Raw genomic sequence first — 6,814 nt, 5'->3', positions numbered from 1 at the left:
AACTCTTGGAATATGGGTACTGGGACTACTTCTCTGAACTTTATGACGAACCTGCAGGACAGACCGTCATAGACACGACGGACCGTCATGGATTCCGTAACCCCACACTTGGTCATACTTCCCCATCTTCCTTCAGCAGCTGCACTACGCTGCCACCTACGGACCGTCACAAGCATGACGGACCGTCACAAGCTCTGTAGGTGGTCTCTTCTGCGTTTCTTCGCTCAAAAACCTCCGCATACATATTTGAACAGATTTCCTGCAAATAAGGAGAAACTTATATAAAAATTAGCACAAAAAGGTTTTTGGACACACTAAACTTAAGGAAAAAGTATTAATAATACCGTGAACCACGGTATATCACTATTAAATCATAGAAGTCTCAAGTGTGATTAGGAAATATAGAGTCTAATTAACTTTTAATAGCCTCTTTCCAAAATATAATATCTATTAATCTCATTGCTCATCATAAGTCTTAGGTTCTTCTTCTATTAAATAGATAGACAAAAATTCATCATTTAAAATATTAAGATAAAAAAATTCAGATAAGAAAGTAGTGATAAAATCAGGAATAAAACTAGTCTCAATTCTATATTTTTTACTCCTTCTAAGTTTATTTTCATGCTCATTAGAAGAAGGAACAATACCAGAATCAGTAGACATAGATGTAGAAACATTATTTTGCATATCACTTTGTACATTTTTTCAAAGAAAAAATATGCTCAATAGATTTTGCATCACTAGAGTCACAAATAGAATGATCCTTTAGAGACATATATCTATATGCAGTACTATTTTGAGCATGACCAGTAAACATAGTATTAAAAGTATTACAACCAACAATTACTCGTTTAAAATCAGGTGAACCAACTTTACCCAAGGACCCTCACACTTCTGAAAAATTTCAAAATAGGAGCAAACCCTTTCCACAATTCATATGAGGTATTTTCTAACTGCTATAATGAGGGACTCAATTAAGATTATAGCATGCAAACAAAACTGCTTCTCTCCACATATTTTTAGATAGACTAGATCTTAAAAGCAAAGAATTCATCATTCGTTAAGGGTTTATTTTTCTGGTTGACAACACTATTTTCTTGGGGAGTATAGGGAGCACTAACCTCATCTATGATACCATTTTCTCGCAAAAATCTTTTTGATTTTTAGAACTATATTTACCGGCCCTATCATATCTAAATCTCTTGATTTTTTTTGTTTAATTTGATTTTCTACTTCTCATTTTGAATTTAAATAATATGCTTTCAGCTTCATCTTTAGACTTAATAAGATATATCTTAGTGTAAGTAAAAAAGTCATCCACAAAAGTAATGTAATAATTTTCCTATCTTTGCTAAAAGTGTTCTTGAAATCTGCTAAAAATTTGAATACATTAGATCATGTAATTCGACATTTCTACTAATAACAGAGTTAAAAGGTTTCTTGGCATGCTTTGCCTGTAACACAATAAAGTTATAAAAATCATTAGTTTTTTCTAAGTCAAAATTAACATGACCTAGTATACCATGTCACAAATTAATACACTCAACAATATAATCCAAATTTGAAATACTTGCATTATTGACAATCTCTTAAAGGGAAAATGCATACGTACCCCTTCAACCAATGCCCAAAATTCAAAGATACACTTATACTATACTAATGTCCTATTACCCCCCCCCCCCCTAAACTTATTTTATAAGTAATTTTCTAACCCTTTTCGGCCTACGTGGCACTAACTTTAACAAAAAAGTCAACTAGCCTTGGCCCACAAGATAGTGCCACGTACGCTGAAAAGGGGTAGAAAATTATTAATAAAATAAGTTCAGGGGGACAATAGGACCTTAATATAATATAAGTGTGTCTTTGAGATTTCGGACATAGGTTGAGGGGGTACTTGTGCATTATCCCCATCTCTTAAACAATGTTTAATACAAATAATAATGCACTAAGATATCCCTTCCAAATAAAGTCTCCTCCACTAGAAATAATTACTTTATAAGCTTCAAAACCAAGTTTATGGCCTACTGTATTGAGAAGTGATCTGGAAAGAAAGTTTCTACGGAGGGAGGTAATGTACAAAACATTGTTCAAGGATAATATTGTTTCAGAAGTAAATTTAAGTAAAACTTTTCGTTTACCCATAAATCAAGTAGTACCAGGGTTACCCATGTAAACATACTCTCCATCGGTGGACTCTTCAAAGTTATGGAATAGTTGTTTATTGGCAACAAAATGTCTTGAAGCGCTTGTGTCTAGTACCCAGCCAATTTTGTTAGCCACAAAATTTGCCTCAACAACTACACCAACAATCACTTCAGTACCCTCAATAGGATGAGATTTGATATCACTTTTTCCTTTGTTCTTTGAGTCCTGTCCTTTTCTTTGATAGCACCTGACAACCCTGTGACCAAGTTTTCCACAAAAAAACAAGGACATTTGTTTTTTCAGTTTGTCACTCCGACTTGTTAAATTGATTTTTGTTCTTCACATGTTCCTTTGTAAAGACTTTCTTTGTTTTTGCCTTTGAGCATGTCTTTCAGAACAGTATTAAAAGATTCGACAAGATTAGATTTAGAATAATTAAGAGAAAGTTCTTTCATCTTATCTTTGAGAAGGTTTTCCTCTTCAGTCCTCACGTGACTAATAAGTTCTTGAAGAGTTAAAATTTATTTTCTTATGTTTCAATTTATTTCAATAATCACTCCAAGATGGTGAGATTTTTTAAAGTAGAACATGAGCCTAAAACTCTATCATAACTTAATGTCCTTGTTGAGAACATCAACAGTCAAGTTCTCATATTCCGAACTTGTTCTATTATTTGCATATAATCAACCATTTGGAATTTAACCCACTGGCTAACAACATTCTTTTTTCTTTCCTGCATCATCAACATCATATTTCTTTTCCAAACTATCTCATATTTCTTTAGCAAATTTATAGATAATAAATAATCAAGTAAATGATTAGTCATATGATTTAGCAAATGTCCTCTCACAGTTCTATTATCCTTTTCAAACTTCTTTTTTAATAATATCATCAACAAGCACAACATTTCTAGAATCAGAAGTGGTAAAATAATTATCTATTGAATATTTGTTAAATAAAACATACTCAACTTCTAATTGTTCAAAGAAAATTAAAAGTTTTTATTACAAGCGTTAAAATTTTGTTCCATCGAAAGGCTCAATCTTGGAAAAATAAGAAAAAATTTGTTCAAGGAAATAGTTATTTATAAATATTATAAGTAAATATATTTCAAATTTGTTGTGGAAAATACTAAAATATTGATATTGGATTATATTTATAAAGTAGTAAATAGTTTATCACAAAAATTGTGTAGTGGCAAGCCGCTGCCTTGAAAGCGAATTCTACCAAACTCCGGTACAAATCGTTGTAGCCAGTCTCTCCCAAAGGTTCCACAGTTACCCTCAAACACATCCACTCGTGTTCGAAAGTTTGAAGTTGCAAAAAAATAATTTTCCAGAAATCCACAATAGGAAAATTCATTATTAAACCAGTAAAAGAATTAGTGAAGGAGAGAGTAAATGAAAGAAATGACTTTTGTTTTTCTTCTGTTTATTTAGCTCCCAAATGATACTTCTTAAATAGAAAAATCATTTACGTTTTCATCCATCAAAAGAATGTAAGAAAGTAACATATAATAAATGTTCTCTTACTTTAATGACAAATCTGTCATAATACAGAAGTAACTTTTCAAGTCTTTTGAATACGTCCTATATTTTCTTACAAAGTTAAAAAACTTATACTTGAGATAAATGTACCAATTACGTTTGACTAATTAACTCTCCTATTTCACATATACTAACAACTTAGCAATGTTCATATAGATTAATTACGGGGAGTTAAAAGGTGTAAATTATCCTTTGCATTAAAAGAAAGGAATATTATCCACATGAGTTCCCACTTAAAGGGATGCTTGGTAGCTAGAATCAAAACAGTTGAGTGGAAAATAAGAAGAATTAGATGGAGATGAGGCATATGTTGTTTAAATAAATGGATGACACTAGAGAGCAAGGACAACAATGACAAATTAGGTGGCTGTAAGCAAGGAAAACAATGACATGTAGTTAAACTAATGTAGGAATGAAGGGGACACAAGAAGATTGTGAGCATCAATAGCAAAAAAAATATAAGAAAGTTCATCCAAACTCATGCTAGCTAGCGAATTTGATCACACATATTTTACATCATCGATAAGCACAAACCATAAATCCTAAACCTTAAACCCCTAAGTAAAATTAACGAGGGAAAATACGAGCAACTATCACTATGATATCATCACTCTTTCCACCAACACCATCTTTGCCAACTTTAAGGCAGTCTATGGCAAACGGTGTATAAATACTTTTTCTTTCTGAATACTGCAGTGCATATTCTGCAATCTTTCATGCTAACATCTTCCAAAATGTTCCAGTTCGTGGGAATTAGCTAGCCTGTCACATTCTAATTTCAAAAAAATTCAATGTCGTGAGCTGTCGTGAGCATTATCGAACAATCCATCTGTAGCCATCACTATCATATTGCCTATTCTTACTGTAACATTAATTTCGTGTGCCACACTTGGATCATCATGTTTAATATCATTCCCTAACTGAAAAGCATAAATGAATCCTTTTTCTGAATTTCTTATTTGTAAACTAACACCCCATTTATTATAAAATCAGTTCTATCTACAACATTGACCGCATGTACAATATCACACGTTAAATTTAAAATATAAGCTGTTAACGAACCTTGATATTTCGCTATAAAATAATTCTTGTTGAGAACATACATTGGCTGAGTTTTGTTCCTTTGATCTTTCTTCTACTGAATAGATCAATCAACATTTCTAACCAGTTGTCTCGAATATTCTCAAGAATCGATACCCTTTTTGGCCCAATAACCAATGCCATCTGCTACACCGATGACTTCTTCCCCAATGTAAATAAAAAATGTGTACCTTCAGGCGCTTTGTTAGATTTTGGTATGTAAAAAGAGTCAAACACCATCTTCGTCTTGAAATTCCCATTAATAAAACATGACAAGATAGTACTCTCATCCCAAGAGTTTAGATCCTAATTTATATCCATCTCCTCTATAAAATCTACCTCATCTATACCCATCTCGTCTATAGCAATTTAGGAAAGTAGTAAGTGGCAGAGCCAAAAAGTTATATAAGGGGATTAAAACAGAATGACCAGAGTACTAATGCGCTTAGGATTTGAACTTCTAACCTAAAGCAATAATTGAATTTCCTTTAAAAACACAATCAAATTTTCACGGATTTCTTCATGGTAATTCACTAGTTCATATATAATAAAAAATAATCATTTCCCATAATAACGCAAAACTCAAAACATTTTATGGATACTGAGTAACACCACAACATACTAGGTAATCTCTCGGTTTCATTTTGTTTGACCAATATGACTTGACACTGAGTTTAAAAAATAAAAGAAAACTTTTGAATCTTTTGGTGTAAAAATAAAGATATATCAAATATATTAAAATTTCCATTGATTTTGTGGTGTTAAAAATGTCATATAGAGAGTGAAACTAAACAATTACTTTATTTTAAACTTTTTAGGAATTGTTTTGTTTGCATTTCCCATATGATATGTTTAAAACCTTAAAATTAATAGACTTTTTGATATATTTCAAATATCTTTATTTTAAAACCACAAGATTCAAAATTCTTCTTTGTTTTCTTAATCTCCGTGCCAAATCAATTGGTCAAACATATTAAAACAGACAAATTACCTAGTATCTCAAGGTGTAATTGAGTGTCCATAAAATTTTTTGGCCTTTTGCGCGATTATGGGAAACGATTTATATATTTTCATTATATATGAACTAGTATACTCACATGTAGAAGTCTGTCAAGATTTGAATTTTTGGTAAAGGAAATTCAGTAATTGATTTAGGTCACAGGTTCAAGTCCTAAGCGTGATAGCACTCTCATAATTCTTTTTGAATTCCCTTTTATAAAATTTCGACTTTTCCACTTCTTTACTAGTTTCTTTGATGTATATATACTAGATGTATATATATGAGTGAGATGTTGTAGATGAGATGAATACATATGAGTATCTAAGCTTTTGCGGTGAGATTACTAATGTCTCAAGTTTTGTAATGGAAATTTCAAGATGAAGATGGTGGCTGGCTCGTTTTACATATCAAAATCTAACAAAGCTTCTCTTACGGAAGATGCACATTTTATTTATATAGAGGAAGAAATCATAGGTGTAGCGGAAGGCGTTGATGGATGGGTGAAAAAGGGTATCAATTCTGGAGAATATTCAAGACAGTTGGTTAGAAATACTAAATTATCGATTCACGAGAAGAAAGATCAGAGGAGCAATATTCAGCAAATGGAGGTTCTAAACGAGGCTTATTTAATACGAAATGTCAAGGTTTGTCAACAACTTGTATTTTGACTTTAATATGTGATATTGTACATGCAGTCAACATTGGAGATAGTGGATTTGTTTCTCTAAGCAACGGAGTAATACTTTACAATATGGAAATTCAACAAAAAGGACTTGATTATCTTTTTCAGTTAGGGAATGGTGTTAAATTTGGTGATTCAAGTGTGGCACAAGAAATTAAAGTTACAATAAAAACATGAGATGTGATAGTGATGTCTATTGCTGGATTGTTAGATAACGTTCACAACATAGAGTTGGAGAAATTAGTATGTGATGGGCTAGTGGCTTTGTGCGAACTTGGAATATCTTTGAGAAATTTGAAATTTATTTCCAAAACAATTTTCCTTGATATTTTTTTCTATGGGGGGTGGCCTGGGTAGGAG

The 6,814-nt window shown here is 31.9% G+C and overlaps 1 pseudogene; it reads left to right on the top strand.

Annotated features, from left to right (window-relative positions):
• The window catches only part of LOC107016602, a 33,776-nt pseudogene that overhangs the window by 2,292 nt on the left and 24,670 nt on the right, over positions 1–6,814 (top strand).

This window comes from Solanum pennellii, chromosome 4 (assembly GCF_001406875.1).
Source record: "Solanum pennellii chromosome 4, SPENNV200".
NCBI classification, from domain to species: domain Eukaryota; kingdom Viridiplantae; phylum Streptophyta; class Magnoliopsida; order Solanales; family Solanaceae; genus Solanum; species Solanum pennellii.
Note: the sequence above shows the minus strand (reverse complement) of the source record. Positions and strands in the feature narration are given on the sequence as shown.